This window comes from Sturnira hondurensis, unplaced genomic scaffold (genome assembly GCF_014824575.4).
Source record: "Sturnira hondurensis isolate 20B ecotype Veracruz unplaced genomic scaffold, ASM1482457v3 Scaffold0001304, whole genome shotgun sequence".
NCBI classification, from domain to species: domain Eukaryota; kingdom Metazoa; phylum Chordata; class Mammalia; order Chiroptera; family Phyllostomidae; genus Sturnira; species Sturnira hondurensis.
In genome coordinates, this window is record NW_028073935.1 from 2,445,032 (window position 1) to 2,465,921 (window position 20,890).

At 37.8% G+C, this 20,890-nt stretch overlaps 1 pseudogene; it reads left to right on the forward strand.

Moving 5' to 3' along the window:
- The window catches only part of LOC119004107 (protein maelstrom homolog), a 125,525-nt pseudogene extending 111,786 nt beyond the window's left edge, over positions 1-13,739 (forward strand).
- The last annotated feature ends 7,151 nt before the right edge of the window (positions 13,740-20,890 follow it).

Below are 20,890 nucleotides of genomic sequence, written 5' to 3' on the forward strand. Positions count from 1 at the left end.
GGAAATAAAATGCATTCAAATCTGAAAGGAGGAAAAAAACTGGCATTCTTTGCAGATGACATGGTAGTGTACATGGAAAATCCTATACACTCTACCAAATAACTCCTGGAACTAATAAATGAATTTGGCAAAATAGCGGGATATAAAGTCAATATCCAGAAATCAAAGGTATTTTTGTATACTGACAATGAAGCAGCAGAAGCAGAAATCAAGAAAAAAATCCCATTCTATATAGCAAAAACAAAAATTAAATATCTGGGAATAAACCTAACCAAGGAGGTGAAAAACCTATGTGCAGAAAACCACACAACACAGAAGAAAGGAATCAAGGAAGACACAAACAAATGGAAACATATACTGTGTTCATGGATTGGAAGAATTAATATCATCAAAATGTCCATACTACCCTAAGCAATTTACAGATTCAATGCAATACCTTTTAAAGTACCAATGGCATATTTCACAGACACAGAACAAACACTTCAAAAATTTATATGGAATCATAAATGACCCTGAATAGCAGCTGCAATGTTGAGAAAGAAGAACAAAGTAGGAGGGATCATAATACCTGAGATCAAACTGTATTACAAGGCCACTATAATCAAAACAGCCTGGTACTGGCATAAAAACAGGCACATAGACCAATGGCATAGAACAGAGAGCCCAGAAATAAACCCAAATCTCTATAGTCAATTAATATTTGACAAAGGGGGCAGTAACATAAAATGGAGTAAAGACAGCCTTTTCAACAAATGGTGTTGGGAGAACTGGACAGCTACATGCAAAAAAAAAAAAAAGAAACTTGAGCACCAACTTACACCATACACCAAAATAAATTCAAGGTGGATAAAATACTTAAATATAAGTCATGACACCATTAAAGTCCTAGAGGAGAACATTGGCAGGAAAATATCAGATATTTCAAGCAGGAACATTTTTACTGATATGTCCCCTAGAGCAAGGAATATAAAGGAAAGAATAAACAAATGGGATCTCATTAAAATTAAAAGTTTCTGCATGCCTAGGGGAAAATGTATCAAGATAAAAAGAGAAGCAACAGTTTGGGAAAACATATTTGCCAATGATACCTCAGACAAAGGTTTAATCTCCAAAATATACAAAGAACTCACACAACTTCACTCTAAGAAGACAACTAACCAATTTAAAAATGGGGAAAGGACTTGAAGAGACACTTCTCCAAGGAGGACATACAGAGGATCCAGAGACACATGAAAAAATGCTCAATATTGCTAGCTATCAGAGAGATGCAAATTAAAACCACAATGAGATACCACTTTATACCAGTGAGAATGGCTATCATAAACAAAGAAACAGAGAACAAATACTGGAGAGGTTGTGGGGAAAAGGGGTCCCAATTCACTGTTGGTGGGATTGCAGACTGATGCAACTACTATGGAAAACAGTATGGAACTTTCTAAGATAACTAAAAATGAACATGCCTTTTGACCCAGTAATTCCACCGTTAGGAGCATATCCTAAGAACCCTGAAGCACAATCCAAAAGAACCTATGCACCCCAGTGTTCACAGCAGCACCATTCATGATAGGCAAGATTTGGAAGCAAGCTTGATGCCCATCGGTAAATGACTGGATCAAAAAACCATGGTACATTTACACAATGGAATTCTGTGCAGCAGGAAGGAAGAAGGAGTTCCTATCCTTTGCAACATCATGGATGGGACTGGAAAGCATTATGCTGAGCAAAATAAGCCAGGCGGTGAAAGACAAATATCATGCTATATCACCATTAACAGGAATCTAAACAACAAAACAAACAAGCAAGCAAAATATGACTAATGACACTGAAATACAGAACAGGCTGTCAGGGACCAGAGGGGAGAGCGGAGGGAATCACAGGGTAAAAGGGGAAGGACTCACATGAACAAGTATAAAGGACACATGGACAATAACTAAGGTTGGAGGCATAAATGGGAGGGAGGTGGGGAGTACTGGGGTGGCAGGGTTGGGAATATAAGACAGAAAACTGTACTTGAACAAGAATTTTTTAAAGAAAGAACCAGTTTGGAAATATTTTTTCTAAAGTATAACTTGCCCTCGCCATGTTTGTTGTAAATAAGTATAATATTCAGTTTGACTATGGAAATTTTGTTGACCCATGTGTAAAATACCCTATCTCATTAGGCCAAAAGATAGCTTCTTGAATTTTTTTCAGGTTCAGACAGGACCCCTTCATATCATATTTTTCTTTGTATTCCCACCTCCAAGCATCTCATAAGAGGTATTAGTTTTGAATGCTAAAATTTTCATGTATTGAGATAAACTGATTTGTAGTCAGCTAGCAAAAAGGTTAATAGGAAGCAAGTTGATCAGAAATACTAGTGAAAACAGTTCCAGTTGTTATGGACTCTCTGAAAACCTTTTAAGCATTGGTGGATATATTATAAGTCATGTATATGCTTCCAAGAGTCCTGTCAGCAGCTGGACTTTAATAAGGCCAACTCTGCTCCATTTTCTGAATTAATGTGTCCCTTTACAAAGCTGAGGTATGTCCCAAAATGTCAAGCCTCCATCCAAACAACAATGAGAGTATCATTGTCGTTCTTAGAAGGGTAGGTGTCCATGCACAGGGGACATGATTCCAGTATAGCCTGGCCCCTTGCTGAATTGCCAATACTGAGCCTAAGTGCTCTTTGTGAAAATGAAAAGAACAGCATTTGCTGCAAAGCCAGGCTACCCATAGTCAGAGAGAAGTGCTCTGGCGTTCTAGAAGGGCATTTCTCTCATTACTAGATTGTAGGTCATCTCAAATCAATTCTGGTGTAATTTGCAACTTTGGCACAAGAAAATAATCACACCAATCTGAATTAGAAATATGCCAAATTTGTAAGCATGACAACAAACCATCTCAGAAACACAAAGCATCAGAATTAGAAAGGGCCTTAAGAATTATTTAGTCCAAACACATGTTTTTACAGGTAAGAAAATAGAACTTTAGAGAGATTCAAGGAGTATTGTTCCTAAATTACTTCATGAACTTAGAGATGAAATCAGTGCTGGACTCCAAATTTGATTTTCAGCTGAGTTATCAGTCAGCAGCATGTGGTTACCTACCTATTTGTTGCTAATTGTCTCCTTAATGAGTGCTTGTGACATGCACACATTTTTGTCTCTTTTTTATTGTGGTGCAATACATATAACATAAAATTAACTGTTTTAACCATTTTAAGTTACATTTTGGTGGCCTTAAGTACATTTTTGTTCACCATCATCATCATTCAAACACAGAATTCTTTTCATCTTTCAAAACCAAAAAATCTGTATTAATTTACTCCCCATTCTCTCTGCCTCCAGCCCCTGACAACCATCATTCTATTTTCTATCTCTATGTGCTCAGCTATTCTAGGAAACTTGTATAAGTGGAATCATACAATATTTATCCTTTTATGGCTGGTTTATTTCACTGAACACTATGTCCTCAAGGTTCGTCCATGTTGCAGCATGAGTCAGAATTTCATTACTTTTTATGGCTGAATAATATTCCATTGTATTTACATACTATATTTTGTTAATTCACTTATTCACTGATAGACATCTGGATTGTTTCCATCTCTTAGCTTTTGTGAAAATTATTGTACTATTAGCTGTTCAAGTCCATGTTTTCACTTCTTTTGAATAGTTACCCAGAAGTGGAATTGCTGGATCATGTGGTAATTCTACATTTAACTTTTTGAGAAGCTGCTATATTGTTTTCCATAGTGTCTTCACCATTTTACATTCCCGCCATCAATGCACAAGAGTTCAAATTTCTCCACATCCTAGTCAACATTTGTTTTGCCTTTGGTAATAGTTGCTGTGATGGATATGAAGTAGAATTTTATTTTGGTTTTGATTTTCATTTTCCTAATAATTAGCAATGTTAAATATCTTTTCATGTGCTTAGCCTCCACTTATAATCCATATTTCCAATGGCACCACTTTTCTGTGTGCTGTTTATTCGCAGCAGGCCACAGGAGAGCTGTGGCTCTGGAGCATGTGTCTACCTGAGAATTTCTTGAGGGGCAGTTTGAAGTTGAAAGACAGTCCCCTGTGGCAGAGAGAGATAGGAAGATTGAGGGCGTCTAGTCAGGGGCAGATTCTGGAGCTTTACTGAGTCATACAACATTGATGGTTTCTCTTACCTTTGCCCCTTCTTGATGATGCTTACTGCCACTTCAGTTCCCCTCTCCTGCAAATTAAATTATGCATATAAATGTTTTGTGCAACTGTAAAGATTTATTAAATAGAAGGTAAGGTACACTCTAGCCTTATAGCACTCTAACACCATTTTGTCACTTATATCCAGCTACAAAATAACTTTAAAGACACAGCCACTCTTTCTATTCTCTCTCATGCCTGTCTCATAACCACTCTCTTTCCTTCTTCTCTGCCATCCTCCATCCTTGCCACCTTCAACTCTTCCTCCCTTCCTTCCCTCCTATTCTTCCTTCTTTCTCTTCTTCCCTCTTCCCTTATCACTTTTTCACTGTCTGAAAAAGCCATTTATTTTCCTGCCTCTGGACTTTTGTGCCCTATTCACCAGCACTGAAATATCTCTCAGCTACTTCTCAAGTTGCCTAATCCTAACTGTCCTACATATATTTGTCTTCTCTCCTTTTGGGTGCTTTCCAGGCCATTGAAATCCTCAAAGCTCCTTCTCCAGACTCTGTAGATCCCAGTGACGTTCACTCTCAGAACGTGTGGTAGTGAATTGTTAACTTCTGCACTAGATTGTACCCTTATTAAGGCAGAAAGTATGTCTCACTCATCTAGAGAGGTGGGAAGCAGAAAGAGCCCTTGTCCCAGGGCACAGACTTGACATCTACCTGTAGTCCTGCTGTTTGCTAGCTGTGGAGTTTGTGTTATTTTTCTCATCGATTTACAAGGAGGTGCTACTGAATTATCTTTATCATCATTTCCTGCTCTGAAGCCTATGATCTTTTGTCTCACATATTGTGGCATCAGCTTCATAAACCTTTATTGTGTTGGCTTCTGTGCTCTTATTCTACTGGCTACAAAGTGCACAATAATGTCAACTCTGAAAATTCTCACTGTGGTACCAATGTCCAACGTCCAAGTGCATATTTTATGTGGGTCTCTAGCCTATAAATAACCCTTGTTTTGTTGTTTAGAGCTCATGAGCTACAATCTGTGTCCTTGTATTACAGTAAGCATGCAGACTAAAAGGACATGTGCACCCTAGAGAAAACCAAGGACACTTTGTTCTACCTTTAAATGTGTATACAGATACTATAAAAAAATCCCTCCTTTAAATGAATTGAACTGGGCAACATTTAAAAAAACAGTCAGTTAATTTTAGCTACTTGAAAATTGTACAATCATATTTTCCAGGCTTATTCTAGATTAGTATCTTTTTGGCAAATAATATGGGTATACATAAATATGTATACATATTTGTTTATATGTATAAATAAAGTACCAGAACTAAGTGGCTTGAAACAACATAGATTTATTATCTCTCAGTTCAGTAGGTTAATGGGTTAAAATCAAGGTGTATAGGGCTGAAGCCCCTTCTGCAGGGCCTGAGGAAAACCCCTTTCTCTGCCTTTTTGACCTCCAAGAGGTCATCTACATTCCTTGGTCTATGACCTCCTTTCTTTAAAGTCAGCAACATTGCATCTCTCTGACTTTTCTTTCACTGTCACATCTCTCTCTCTGTCCACAGCCAAGAAAGATTCTCTGCTATTAATGATCCATGGGATAATATTGGATTTACCTGGATATTCCAGATGGGGATATCCTAAGTTCTTTCTCCCATCTGCAAAGTTCCCCTTTCTTTCTTTTTTATTGTTGTTCAATTACAGGTGTCCTCATTTTTCCTCCATTACTCTCCTGTGCTCTACCCATCCACCACCTCTGGCTTTCAATCCTCCCCACACACATTATCGTTGTCAATGGGTCTTTATACATGTTTGTTAACTTGACTCTTCTCCTTTTTTAACCCATAACACCCCTCCCCCTGCCCCTCTGGTTACTATCAATTTGTTCTCTATTTTCATGTCTCTGGTTCTATTTTGCTCACTTGTTTATTTTGTTGATTAGGTTACACCTATAGGTAACCTATAGGTATTTGTTTTTCACCACCTGGCTTCTTTCACTTAGCATAATGCTCTCCAGTTCTATCCATGCTGTCACAGAGGATAGGATATCCTTCTTTCTTTCTGCTGTGTAGTATTCCATTGTGTAAATCTACCAGAGTTTTTGAATCCACTCATTTACTGACAGGCACTATGCTATTTCCAGCACTTGGCTATTGTAAATAGTGCCACAGTGAACATTGGGGTGCATAGGTTCTTTTGAATTGGTGTTTCAGGGTTCTTAGGATGTAATTCTAGCAGTAGAATTGCTGGGTCAAAAGGCAGTTACATTTTTAGTTTTCTGAGGAAATTTCATACTGTTTTCCACAGTGGTTGCACCACTTTGCATTCCCACCAACAGTGCACTAGTGTTCCCTTTTCTCCACATCCTCTCCAGCATTTGTTTGTTGATTTCTTTATGACAGCCATTACCACTGGTTGTGAAGTGGTATCTCATTGTGGTTTTAATTTGCATATCTCTAAAGGCTAGTGATGCTGAACATCTTTTCACATGTCTCTTGCCCTCTGTATATCCTCCTTGGAGAAGGGTCTTTTCAGGTCTTTTGCCCATTTTTTAATTGGATTGTTTGTCCCTTAGTGTGAAGACATGTGAATTCTTTACATATTTTGGAGATTAAACCCTCATCCGAGGTACTTTTTATGGCAATACAAAGTTCCTCTTTCCACATAAAGGAACTTTCAGAGATTCCAATAATTAGGGTGTGAACATCTTTGAGGAACATTCTCTTCTGCCTAGTAAATGGTGGAAGGGCATGTGGGCCAGGCTACTTACTCATTACTACTTTTGGGATTTCTTAGCCACATTCCTATATTTTCTGCTTTTATCTAGATCAGGTCCATATTTATCTATCCCATAAAGTTGTTTCTCTCTGCTATTATGTGGTATCCTCATAATTTAAAGTCAGGAGCAGTATAAGATATGTTATTTTTTGATCCAGAGATTATGCTAGCTGTGCATATGGATTTGGGAGCATCAAATATGACTCCTGACTTACTGAGAAGTTTTAACCTAAGTGTGGCAGTCAGTTTATTGATTTTTCTGGACCCTTCATAAAATAACTCAAATACTACAGACTTTTTCATACCCTTTCCAAGGAAAAGCTTGCCAAACTATCTTCATGGAAACAATTGAGACAGTACCCTTAAGAATATGGTGTGTTGCCCTGGCTAGTGTAGCTCAGTGGATTGAGTGCGGGCTGTGAACCAAAGGCTCGCCAGTTCGATTCCCAATCAGGGCACATGCCTAGGTTGCTGGCCAGATCCCCAGTGGGAGCCACATGAGAGGCAACTACACAGTGATGTTTCTCTAACTCTCTCCCTCCCTTCCCCTGTCTAAAAATAAATAAAATATTTTTAAAAGGAATATGGGATGTGCCATGAGGTAACCTATCCAGAGAAAAGGTCAGACATCTCTTAGTGCATCTATCAGAAGAAGGGAACCTATCCACATCTTCAAAATATTCAGCATACCCAAGAAGAAAGAGGAACATGTCCCCTGGCCTTTGATAAAAAGCCTATGTCACCCTCACAGATAGTTGACATCCAAATGACTTGTTTCTCTTGGATGCAAACCCCACACACCCCACACAATCCCACTGTGACCTCCAGTTTCCAAGGCCTACTCATCTTGTGTAACTCTTTTTAAAAAAAATTTTAATTGTTGCTCAGGTATAGTTTTCTTTTACTACCATCCCAGTCCACCAATCATCTTGTCTAACTCTTAATTTCTCTCTTTTGTTTGTAGAATTGTCAGCTCAAAGCACTTACTGTTAACTGATGTTTTCAAGATCATCACAAGAAATGTTACTTTCCTCCACTATTTTGTGCTTTTGTCAATGTAGACTTTTTTTCTCTTGAAACTTCAGCTCCACCCCTTTTCTTCTCAGAACCATTATGAGCATGACAAGAAAAATATACCTCACTTAAAGGTCATGATATCATACTATATGTATAATGTTTTCTTTTAATGTGGCTAAATATTTGGCAAAGTAAAACTTTCACAGACTCACAACTCATGTTATAAAATCATTTGACTTGCAAGCATGTTTGCTTGAGATTGTTTTTCCCACTTCTACAAAACAGATTTTTCATGAGCCTTCACATTTTGTAACAAATATTTTTCACTTAGTATTTTTACTTCCTATTTGTAATACTGACTCAGGGAGGTGTTTTCTAATTGAAATGTGTTTTAGAGTGTTCATTCTTAAAAACTTTTTTCCTTAGACACAGGGTACTTTCTGTTACCAGCTCAACTTGCATATTTTTAATGAGTATTAACAAAAGCCTATCAGTGAAGTCAAAGCTATCACAAGATGTATGTGTTTGCCTGCTTCTATTTAGCACGGCAATCCAAACCAAAGGTATCACTTATTTAATATTTTTCTGGACAGGTTTTAATGACATTTATGGTACATTTCACTCAAGTGAAAGTCCTCAGTGACAGTGTACCTCAATGAAAGTTGTACCAGGAGATCATTCAGGAGGTTTACATCGTAGAGACGTTTAATGAGAAACCCAGGAAAGCTGTGGTGATCTGCTTGGAGCTTTCGATTCTTAAAATAATTCTTAGAGGTAAGTAGAACACTGAGATCTAACAAAGTTAAATTATATGTCAAAGACTACAGCAAATTAATGAATGTCAGAGCTAGATAGGTCTCCCAGAAATGAGTTCAGTCCCCTTTCCCATATAAGGTGTAGCTCCAGGGCCCTCCAGATGATGGAATTTGCCACCTTAAAACTGAGGAAGTGAGCCCAAACAAGACTTCCTCCATGCCTGCCAACCAAATTAGGCATCTCCAATGATGAATTAAATGGGCAGAGTAGACTTAACATTGTAAGTGGCCCACATGGCACAAAAGTAACTTTGTGCATTGAGAGTAGGTGGTGGAACTGTTACACTCAATACAGAACACTGAGCTACTCTAGCCATGTTCACCTGATCTCTCTCATGAACAACTGAATGAGGACAGAGGAGTGAATTAATCGGTCTGATCTCAGCTAAAACTCAAAGGACACACTGAAATATGGCATCTAAGTGACTGTTAATGCATTTAGAACTGTCGGGAATCTTGTTAATTGTTTATATGATTAAGTATTTTGCTCTTCAGTTCCACATCCAGGATGTGTGTGTGTGTGTGTGGGGGGGGGGGTGCACACACACAAACACACACTTAATTAAACACCAACAAAACAACTTCCTCAAGAGCGTTCAATGTATAAATTAACCTAAAGACAAACATCAGAGCATAAATAAAGAAAATAAACAGACCCACAGTTGTCACTTTTGTTTACCTTGTTACTGTTTACTCATATTATGGCAGTCCCATAAACTCTCTCATAATAAGCCCTCCTATTCAAAGACTATAAGGACAAATTATCGTTTTAATCACTGAATAAAGGTCTTAGAGGATCCCATGTGCAAGGAAAGTCTCCAGTTTCCCCATCTACAAAGTTATTTATAAAAATAAGAAAGAAAGAGAGAGAAATGATTTTGAAATTTAGATTTTCAAGATCACATGTTTATTCAACTATTTGTTCCCTCGCTTATTTAGTCATTAAAACTGTACATGTGTCAGGCACAGAGCTAGTGTAGAGGGGAATACAAAATATTTAGCCCTAGCCACCTGATAGTTTCTGGTCTAGTAGGACCCATAAGATAGTTCACAGATCATTATAACAAAACAGAGTAACTGCCATAATAAGAGGTATAAGCTGCATGCTGTGAGAAGACAGAAAAAATAGTAATTTATTGTGCCCGATTTGAGGGAGAGAGCAATGGCTATAAAGTACATAATAGTCCTTGAGATAGGTCTTGATTTATAAGTTCTGATAAGTCAATGTCTTGGAGGAAGGATAGTATAGGGTAATCTTAGGTTGAAGGAAATACATGACAAAAGTCAATGGAGCAGAGATAAGGCATAAAGTTACACTTACCTGTGAGTACATAGAGATTGGGCTGTAGATGATTCCTTGGGTGTGGGGGTGATATATGCTTGAGTAATCCAATGAATCCTCAGTTTTCAATAACTCAAGGAAGCTTTGATCTGTATTCTATTCACTGTTTTGATCTGTATTCTACATTGTTTTGATCTGTATTCTATTCTACAAGTGGTTGTTTCTCAAAATGAAGTCATAGAGTCCATCTGCCATGGACTGATGCTCTACTGACAGTTTCAGACATTAAAATTGAAGTTAAAAGAAAAGAATCAACTGCATCCAGTGAAACAACACTCCTTCTGAAGGCCAGAAATTAGGTTATAATGAAAGCTCCTGATAAACACTTCAGGTAAATCAGTGCTCATAAATGCTAAATATATGTTATTAATATATTTTACTGTTTGTTTCAAAGTTATGTATTGTGGGAAGAATGGAATCCTAATTAAAACCTTTTTCTCCACTTTTTAAAGATAAAATGATTATTAATTGAGCAAAATAGCACCAGTGAAGATGTTTCAGAATGAAGCAAATACCCTAAACATATCCTAGGAAGAATTAAAATTGCAGTAAGGAAGCATATCTATTTTATGTAAAGAAAATTTATTTAACTTCATAAAGTTTAGACTATGAACATTGAGCAGTGACCAAAATAAATTCTGAGAGTTTTATTCAAGGGCAGATTCATTTATAACAGTCTTGTTGGGATATGAGTTTAAAATTTTTTGCATTTATATTAAGTGGGTGACAAAGCCACCTTTCTATCTGCAGTCCTTTTGTGTCTGACTGCAAGAACCAATGTACTGGAAGGTCATCAAACTACTTTGAGGTAGCCGTAGATCCACATCCCACCTACAGTATGTTGATCTTTTAATAGCAAAGAGGGTCCAGGGAATAACCCTACCCCAATTAGAGGACATTTGGCTTTAACTTTCAGGTAAAAATCTAAATGGCTCTATGTTTTTTGGTGAACATTGTAGTCTTGCTCCCGCAGGATGCTTGTGTGTGACAGAGAATACAAATTTCACTCTTTTTAAACCTGTATATCCTAGAGCTGAATCCATCTGTTTCAGGTGTGGGCTGAAGTAATGTCCATAAGCATTTCATATTTTGGACTAATTTATGTGTTCTGTTTCTCTGGATATATCCAAGAAATTCCACTCAAAATTCTTCCATCTTTAAAATGGGAAGAAAAAAAAATCTGCTCTTTGGGTTGTCATAAAAAGCATGCTATTAATTTAAGAAATTCACATTCTCTAAAACTATGATGACTTGTTTAGGTGTATGTATCACACTAACATTCCCATTTACAGGAATGATTGGAATGTTCATTAGTAAGGACTACATTCACTTTTTACAGGCAACTGGAATCCTTCGTGTGAGTAATGCTTCTCAAACTTTTATTAGAAATGTCTGTGCCTGCCTATAAATAGCACATGTAAATTTCCACAAAGCACGTTTATTTTCTATTTCCTGATGTAGATACCGTATCGACATTTATATTCAAAGCATTAATGTAGTAGTATTGAATATCACTGCTGACTCAAGACAAGATTAATTTCTTGTCATTCTTCCTCATTGTGCACATAAGTACATAAGTATTTTAAGCTTTCATAACATATATGTATCACTTAGCATTACAAGTATTTTCCCCAGTTTTATTGAGAAATAATTGATACACATCACTCTAAATTTAAGGTGTACGGCACAATGGCTTGATTTATATGCATTGTGAAATGATTACTTCAACAGGCTCAGCTAACATTCATCTTCCCATAAAGCTATGATAAAAAGAAAAAGTAGAAAAAATTTTTTTCTGTGGTAAGAACTCCTATGATTTACTATTTTAACTTTCCTACATATTGTATAAGAATTAGCTGTGATCATCATTTTGTTGTACATTATATCTTAGTTACTTAAAACGGAAAGTTTACACATTTTGATTACCTTCCTCCAATTCCCTATGCTCCTACCCTCCACCTCTGGTAACCTCATGTCTGATCTCTTTTTCTATGAGGTTTTTTTTTTTTTTTAATTTTAGATTCTACACATAAATGAGATCATAAGTATTTGTCTGTGTCTGATTTATTTCACTTAGTAGAATGTCTTCAAGGTCTGTCCAAGCCCTTGTTCTTTTTTTTATTGCTGAATGTTATTTTACTGTGTATTTATACCACAACTTCTTTATCCATTAATCCATCAATGGACACTTAGGCTGTTTCCTTGTCTTGGCTATTGTAAATAATGCTGCTATGAACATGAAGGTGCAGATAATCTTTTCCAGTTAGTGTTTTTGTTTTCTTTGGATGTGTTCTTGGGAATGGAATTGCTGGATTATGTGGTAGTTCTATTTTGAATTTTGTGAGATCCTCCATATATATTATTTGCCATAGTGGCTGCACCAATTTATGATCCCACCAAACAGTCAATGAGGGCTCCCTTTTTTTCACATCCTGTCAGCATTTATCATCTATTGTCTTTTTTATAATGGTCATTCTAATAGACATGAGGTAATATTTCATTGTGGTTTTGATTTGCATTTCCCTAATGACTAGTGAGGTATCCTCTGGAGCAGCAGAAACCTGTTTGCACATCACTGAGGAAGCTAAGCATGCTTGCACCGAAGCCCAGTGTTTCACCCCAAAATGTGTCAAGCTTGCCTGTAAAAAGTGACCAAGCTCTCCTCGGAGGTGTCTTTTTTATTTTTTGAACATTTTGAGCCAGCAGGAGCTGCTTCCACACTGTGCTCAGATTTTCTCCCCTGTGAGATGGCTGTGTGAGATACTCTCTGCAAGAGGGTATCATGGCCAACTTCCACAGCTTCACCAACCCCAGTAAAATTCCACAAGGATTTCAGTTTCATTGTCAGGCTGCAAGTAATTCTAGTCACAAGATTCCTATTTCAAACTTTGAACCTAGGTGTGACCAACCGACTGTGCTGCAGAACCTGTATAGACTTATTCACCCACACCCAGGGAACTGGCTGTCCATCAACTGCAAGTCTGAGGACAGAGCCCACATTAACTGGTGTCTGAAGCACGTGGAGAAGGACTCAGAAACCAGGCAGAGCCTGGATGTCCTGGCAGTTGAGGACCTTGTGCTGGGAATCTATCAGCAGAATTTCTTCAAGGAGCCTTCCATGACCTGGGTGCGCAGCCTGCTGGATGTGGCTATGTGAAACTACCCAAGCAACATGAGGTGCAAGTGGCATGAGGAAAACAACACCCTCTCCTGTGCACTGGCCCTGTGCAGGAAGATCGTTCACTGCATCAGCAACACTCTGGCCACACTCTTCCGCATCCAGCTCACCTAGGCCCACTTACCCACTGCAGGATTAGGAAGCCAGCAGCAAGTGTGACACCCAACATGGTCAACCTGGAACACAGGGAAGTACCAGAAGCTAAGGTGTGAGAGCCCAAGATTCTCTCATTTTAACTCTTCTTATCAGGAGCCGAGAGCACACGCAGCCACTGGTGACCGCCCCCCTGGGATGAAGATGGTGGGCCCCTTCAGCCACAAGCGGGGGAGAGGGATCACACACTAGCTCAAGACCATCTCCGGCCCTCTAGCCACACACCCTGGTTCTCTGGTTCCCCAGCTGCGAGGCTGTCCTCTCATTTCCGTGGTCCCTAAGGAGGGGTACAGCCCTTTTCCACCCCTGTCCCAATGACAGCACTTTTTCAGTTCCTGGAAAAATTACAGGCCCAGCTGCCCTTCTGACTGGGGTCTGGTAACAAGCGATCATGTGGATAATAAATGCAGCTTCTCCAAACACTACTTCACCTATGAGAAAATGCTGTTTCACCAATGAAAAGCCAATGGAGCTGGAGAAGACTCACTAGGGATGACTAGTGAGTAGTGAACATCTTTTCATGTGTCTGTTGGCCTTTTGTATAACTTCTTTGAAGAACTGTCTATTCAGTTGGGGTTTCCCACCTATTTTTGAATTGGGTTATTTGGGATTGTTTTTGCTATTGAGTTGTATGAATGTAACAGGGTGCAACCAAGAGGGGGCCCCCAAATAGGGATTTTTAATGGAGCCCAGAACTCAAGGTGTCCAGGAAATATTAGAAAAATACACAAGATGTCTTCACCACCACCACACCCACAAGGCTAAGTTGGGGAATGGGGCAAATGGAACTGGGCCATTGGGAGCTGTGTTGTATAGCAACAGCTCTGCAGCTAACCTCTGGCATGGTCATTTAACATCTCTATAACCTTTAACTGGTTTCCTAGATATTTTAAATAGCTGTGGCCATGCTTTCAGCCAGGGGGATGGAAGTGACTTCCACCCAAGTTGTAACTGGGAGGCAGCTCCCCCTGGTCATAGCACCTACATGACAGCTTCAAGATTGGCTTCATGCCATTGGGCCACACCTGGCCAAACTTAAAATGGCAGCCCAGTAAGCCTGGAAGAATTCAGGAATTCTGGCAGGTGTAACTGATTGTAGGAGGAGTTGGAAATGGTGCTGCAGAGGAAGATTGCCTCAGGGATTTAAGCCCAGGCAAGGAAGCCATGTAGCTTTGGCAGAGTAGAGACTCCGCGGTTTTGGGGTGCCACAAAACCTTTTGCCCCTTTTGCCACATGACTTAGGAAGCAGGAAAGACTTTGCCTGGAAGAAAAGGGGTGAAAGGACTTTTGTTGGTGGGCCATGAGAAGGTGCCACATGGCTTTGGATTAACTGGAGATTATGGTGGCGACACAGCTGAAGGTGCCAAGAGCCCAAATCAGACTTCTACTTCTTTTCCTGAGATACGGTACCCCAAAGTAGGGCAAAGGAAGAAAGAAGGACTGTGTGAATCTATGGGTATTCTAAAGGACTTTAGTATTTTAATGAAGACATTTAGTCACTACTCTAAGTCTGCATAGCTTTTAAATAAATATTCCCTTTCTTTTTCACAAATCTCTGGCATTGAGAGATGTCTTTCCTCTGATGGCAGTCATAGTGAACCTAGTGGGGGGTCCTTTCATTAATAGTATATTATACACCCCCTTGGGTCTGTTCTGTAACATGACTGCTTTATGCTCCTTGAGGTTCACCCCTTGTCATATATATAGTTTGCAAATATTTTTCCCATTATGTAGACTGTCTTTCCACTTTGTTGATGGTTTCTTTTGTTGTGCAGAAGCTTTTTAGATTGATGTAGCCACACTTATTTTTTATTTTGTTGCTTGTGCTTAGATGTCATATCCAAAATATTACCAAGACCTATGTAAAACCAAACTTAATTACTATGTTTTCTTGCAGTTTTATGGTTTTAGGTCTTATATTTATGTCTTTAATTTATTTTGAGTTAATTTTGTGAGTGGTATAAATATGGGTCCAGTTTTATTCTTTCACATGTGACTATCAAATTATCTCAGCACTACTGATAAAAGAGACTGTCTTTTGTCCATTGGGTATTCTTGGATTCTTTTGAATTATTAGTTGACTGTATATGCTTGAGCTTATGTCTTGGTTCTTAATTCTGTTCTATTGCTCTATTTGTCTGTTTTTATGCCACTATTTTACTGTTTGATGACTATAACTTTATACAATAGGTTAAAATCAGAAAGTGTATTACCTACTGCTTTGCTTTTGCAGGATTTCTTTAGATAGTTGAGATTTTTTGTGTTTTTATATAAGTTTTAGGAGTTTAGGATTTTTTTGCCCTACCTCTGTTAAACATGTGAAGATTGCACTGAATCTACAGATAGATTTTGGTAGTATTGATGCTTTAATAATATAAATTCTTCCAATCCATAAACACAAATACCTTTCATTTATTTGTGTGTTCTTTAATTTTTAATCAATGTTGTATTGTTTTCAGAGTAGAGACCTTTTACCTCCATAGTGAAATTTATTCCTAAATATATGATTGTTTTGGAGGCTATAATAAATAGAATTGACATCTTTATTTCTCTTATAGAAAATTTGTTTTAGTGTAAAGAAACACTACTGATTTTTATACATTAATTATATATTCTGCAACTTTTCTGAATTCATTGGTTATATTGAACAGTTTTCTGGTTGAACCTTTAAAATTTTCTATGTATAAAATCATGTATCTGCGAGTAAACAAAATTTTACATTTTTCTTTCCAATTCTTATACATTTATATATTTTTTCTTGCCTGATTGCTCTAACTAGGACTTCCAGTTCTATGTTGAGTAGGAATGATGAGAGTGTGCATCATGTCTTGTTCCCCATCTTAAAGGAAAAGATTTCAGTCTGTCACCACTGAGTATAATTTTAGCTGAGGACTTCTACTATACAACCTTTATTACAATGAGCTATGCTTTTTTCTAAACCTAATTAATTATAAGTTTGTATTAAAAATGGATATTAAGTCATGTGAAATTTTTTTATAAATTTTTTATTTAATTCTTGTTCAAGTACACCTTTCTGTCTTATATTCCCAGACCTGCCTGCCCCCCGCCCCATGCTCCCCACCTCCCTCCCATTTCTGCCCCCCAACCTTAATTATTGTCCATGTGTCCTTTATACCTGTTCATGTGAGTCCATCCCCTTTTCCCCTATGATTCTCTCACCTCTCCCCTCTGGACCCTGTCAGCCTGTTTCATATTTGAGTGTCATTGGTCATATTTTGCTTGCTTATTTGTTTTGTTGTTTAGATTCCTGTTAATGGTGATATCATGTGGTATTTGTGTTTCACTACCTGGCTTATTTCGCTCAGGATAAAGCTTTCCAGTTCCATCCATGATGTTGCAAAGGGTAGGAGTTCCTTACAGGGTTCTTAGGATATACTCCTAATAGTGGAATTGCTGGGTCAAAGGGCAAATTCATTTTCAATTTTCTTAGAAAATTTTATACTGTTTTCCTTAGTGGATGTACCAGTCTGTAATCTGACCAACAGTGAACTAGGGTCTCCTTTTCCCCACAACCTCTCCAGCACTTGTTGTTTGCTTCTTTGTTTATGATAGCCATTCTGACTGGTGTTAAGTGGAATCTCATTGTGATTTTAATTTGCATCTCTCTGATAGCTAGTGTTATCAAGCATCTTTTCATGTGTCTCTGGATCCTCTGTATGTCCTCCTTGGAGAAATGTCTGTTCAAGTCCTTTGCCCATTTTTTAGTTGGGTTGCTCATCTTGTTTGAGTGGAGTTGAGTGAGTTCTTTGTATATTTTGGAGATTAAATCCTTGTCTGAGGTATTGCTGGCAAATATGTTTCCCCATACAGTTGGTTGTATTTTTATCTTGATACTGTTTTCCTTAGCCATGCAGAAGCTTTTAATTTTGATGAGATCCCATTTGTTTATTCTTTCCTTTATATTCCTTGCTCTAGGGGACATATCAGTAAAAATATTGCTGCATGGAATATTTGAGATTTTCCTGCCAATGCTCTCCTCTAGGGCCTTAATGGTGTCATGGCTTACATTTAAGTATTTTATTCACCTTAAATTTATTTTGGTGTATGGTGTAAGTTGGTGGTCGAGTTTCATTTTTTTTCCATGTAGCTGTCCAGTTCTCCCAACACAATTTGTTGAAAAGGCTGTCTTTACTCCATTTTATGCTATTGCCCCCTTTGTCAAATATTAATTGACTGCAGAGAGTTGGGTTCATTTCTGGGCTCCGTGTTCTATGCCATTGTTCTATGTGCCTGTTTTTATGCCAGTACCAGGCTGTTTTGATTACAGTGGCCTTGTAATACAGTTTGATATCAGGTATTGTGATCCCTCCTACTTTGTTCTTCTTTCTCAACATTGCAGCTGCTATTCAGGATCTTTTATGGTTCCATGTAAATTTTTGAAGTGTTTGTTCTATGTTAGTGAAATATGCCATTGGTACTTTAATAGGTATTGCATTGAATCTGTAAATTGCTTTGGGTAGTATGGACATTTTGATGATGTTAATTCTTCCAATCCATGAACACAGTATATGTTTCCATTTGTTTGTGTCTTCCTTGATTTCTGTCTTCAGTGTTGTGTAGTTTTCTGCATACAGGTCTTTTACCTCCTTGGTTAGGTTTATTCCCAGATATTTAATTTTTGTTTTTGTTATATCGAATGGGATTTTTTTCTTGATTTCTGCTTCTGCTACTTCATTGTTAATATACAAAAATGCCTTTAATTTCTGGATATTGATTTTGTATACCGCTATTTTGCCAAATTCATTTATTAGTTCGAGCAGTTTTCTGGTACAGGCTATAGGATTTTCCATGTACACTATCATGCCATCTGCAAACAATGAGAGTTTTGTTTCCTCCTTTCCGATTTGGTTGCCTTTTATTTCCCCTTCTTGTCTGATTGCTGTGGCTAGAACTTCTAAGACTATATTGAATAGAAGTGGTGAAAGTGGGCAACCTTGTATGGTTCCTGATCTTAGTGGAAAAGATTTTAATTTGTGCCCATTGAGTATGATGTTGGCTGTAGGTCTTTCATATACGGCCTTTACTATATTGAGGAATGCTCCTGCTATTCCCATTTCTCTGAGTACCTTTACCATAAATGGGTGTTGTACCTTATCAAAAGCTTTTTCCGCATCTATTGATATGATCATGTGGTTTTTGTCTTTGCTTTTATTTATGTGGTGTATCATATTTATTGATTTGCGTATATTGAACCATCCTTGCATCCCTGTGATGAATCCCACTTGGTCATGCTGTTTGCTCTTTTTGAGGTATTGTTGGATGTGATTTGCTAATATTTTATTGAGGACTTTAGTGTCTATGTTCATCAGCGATATTGGCCTGAAGTTTTCTTTCTTTGTTGTGTCTATATCTGGCTTTGGAATTACGGTGATGCTGGCTTCATAAAAAATTAGGGGAGTTTTCCCGCCTTTTGGATTTTTTTGAATAGTTTGTGAAGAATAGCGGTTAGCTCTTCCTTAAACGCTTTGTAGAATTCTCCTGTGGAACCATCTGGTCCAGGGCTTTTGTGTGATGGGAGGTTTTTTTATTACTTCTTCAATTTCATTTGCTGTTATTGGCCTGTTCAGGTTTTCTGCTTCTTTTTCATTGAGTTTTGGAAGATTCTATTTTTCTACAAATTTGTCCATTCCACGTAAGTTTTCAAATTTCTTGGCATACAGTTCTGCATAGTAATTTCTTACAACCCTTTCCATTTCTGTGGTATCAGTTGTAATCTCTCCTCTTTCATTTCTTATTGTGTTTATTTGGTCTTCTCTCTTCTTTTCTTGATGAGCCTACTTAAAGGTTTGTCTGTTTTGTTTATCTTTGCAAAAAAACAACTCCTGGATTCATTGATCCTTAGAATTGTGCTTTTAGTCTCTATGTCATTTAATTCTGCTCTGATCTTGGTTATTTCCTTCCTTCTACTTGCTCTGGGCTGTCTTTGTTGTTGTTTCTCGACTTCTTGCAGGTGTCGGGTTAGGTTGTTTGTTTGAAATGTTTCTGTCTTCTTTAGGTAAGCCTGTATTGCTATGAAGTTCCCCCTCAGGACTGCCTTCACTGTGTCCCATAGGTTTTGGGTTGTTGTGACTTCATTTTCATTTGTTTCCAGAAGCTTTCTGATTTCTTCCCTAATTTCAGTCTTGACCCGTTCATTGTTTGATAGCATACCATTCAGTCTCCATGATTTTGGGTGTTTTGTTTTTTTTCCTGTGGGATTGGTTTTCAATTTCAGTCCCTTGTGATCAGAGAAGATGCTTGGTATGATTTCTATTTTCCTGAATTTGTTGAGACTTGTTTTGTGTCCTATCATGTTGTCTCTCTTTGAAAATGTTCCATGTGCATTTGAAAAGAATGTGTATTTAGCTTCTTTGGGATGGAGGCTTGTATATATATATATCAATTAAGTTCATTTCATCTAGGGTGTCATTTAATGCTGCAATATATTTGTTGATATTTTCTTTGGAAGATCTGTCCATTTTTGACAGTGGCATGTTGAAATTTCCTACTATAATTGTGTTGCTGTCAATATCTTTCTTGAGGTCCTCTAGGATTTTCTTTATATATTTGGGTGCTCCTATGTTGGGTGTGTATATATTTATGATGTTAATGTCTTCTTGGTAGATTCTTCCCTTGAGTATTATGAACTGACCTTCTGGGTCTCTCTTTATGGCCCCTTTTTTGAAGTCTATTTTGTCTGATATGAGAATTGCTACCCCGGCTTTTTTTTCTTGTCCATTTGCTTTAAAATTTTGTTTTCAGCCTTTCACTTTTAGTCTATGGTGGTCTTTTGACCTGAGGTGGGTCTCTTGTAGGCAGCATATGTGTGGGTCATGCTTTCTTATCCATTCAGCTATTCTATGTCTTTTAATTGGTGCATTTAATCCATTTACCTTTAAGGTTATTATTGAAAGGTATTTATTCATTGCCATTTGTGTACCTGTGTTCCTCTCCGTCTCTCTCTTTTCCTTCCTTTCCTTAGAGCAGCTCATTTAGTAATCCTTGTAGAGCTGGTTTGGTGCAGGCATATTCTTTTAGACTTCTTTTGTCTTGGAAGCTCTTTATTTGGCCTTCTATGTTGATTGAGAACCTTGCTGGATAAAGTACCCTTGGTTGTAGGCCTCTGTTTCTCATTACTTGGAATGTTTCTTGCCATTCTCTTCTTGCTTGGAATGTTTCCATTGAGAAGTCATTAGCCAACCTTATTGGGCTTCCCTTGTATGTTACTTCCTTTTTCTCCCTTGCTGCCTTTAGGATTCTCTCTTTGTTTTGGAGGTTTGCCATTTTAATGATGATGTGTCTTGCAGTAGGCCTGTTTGTGTTCCACCTGATTGGTACTCTCTGTGATTCCTGGATTCGTGTGATTTCATCTCTCCTCAACTTAGGAAAATTTTTCATTATTACTCTTTCAAGTAGGTTTTGTATCCCTTGTTTTTCTTCTTTCTCCTTCTGGTATTTCTATTATTCGG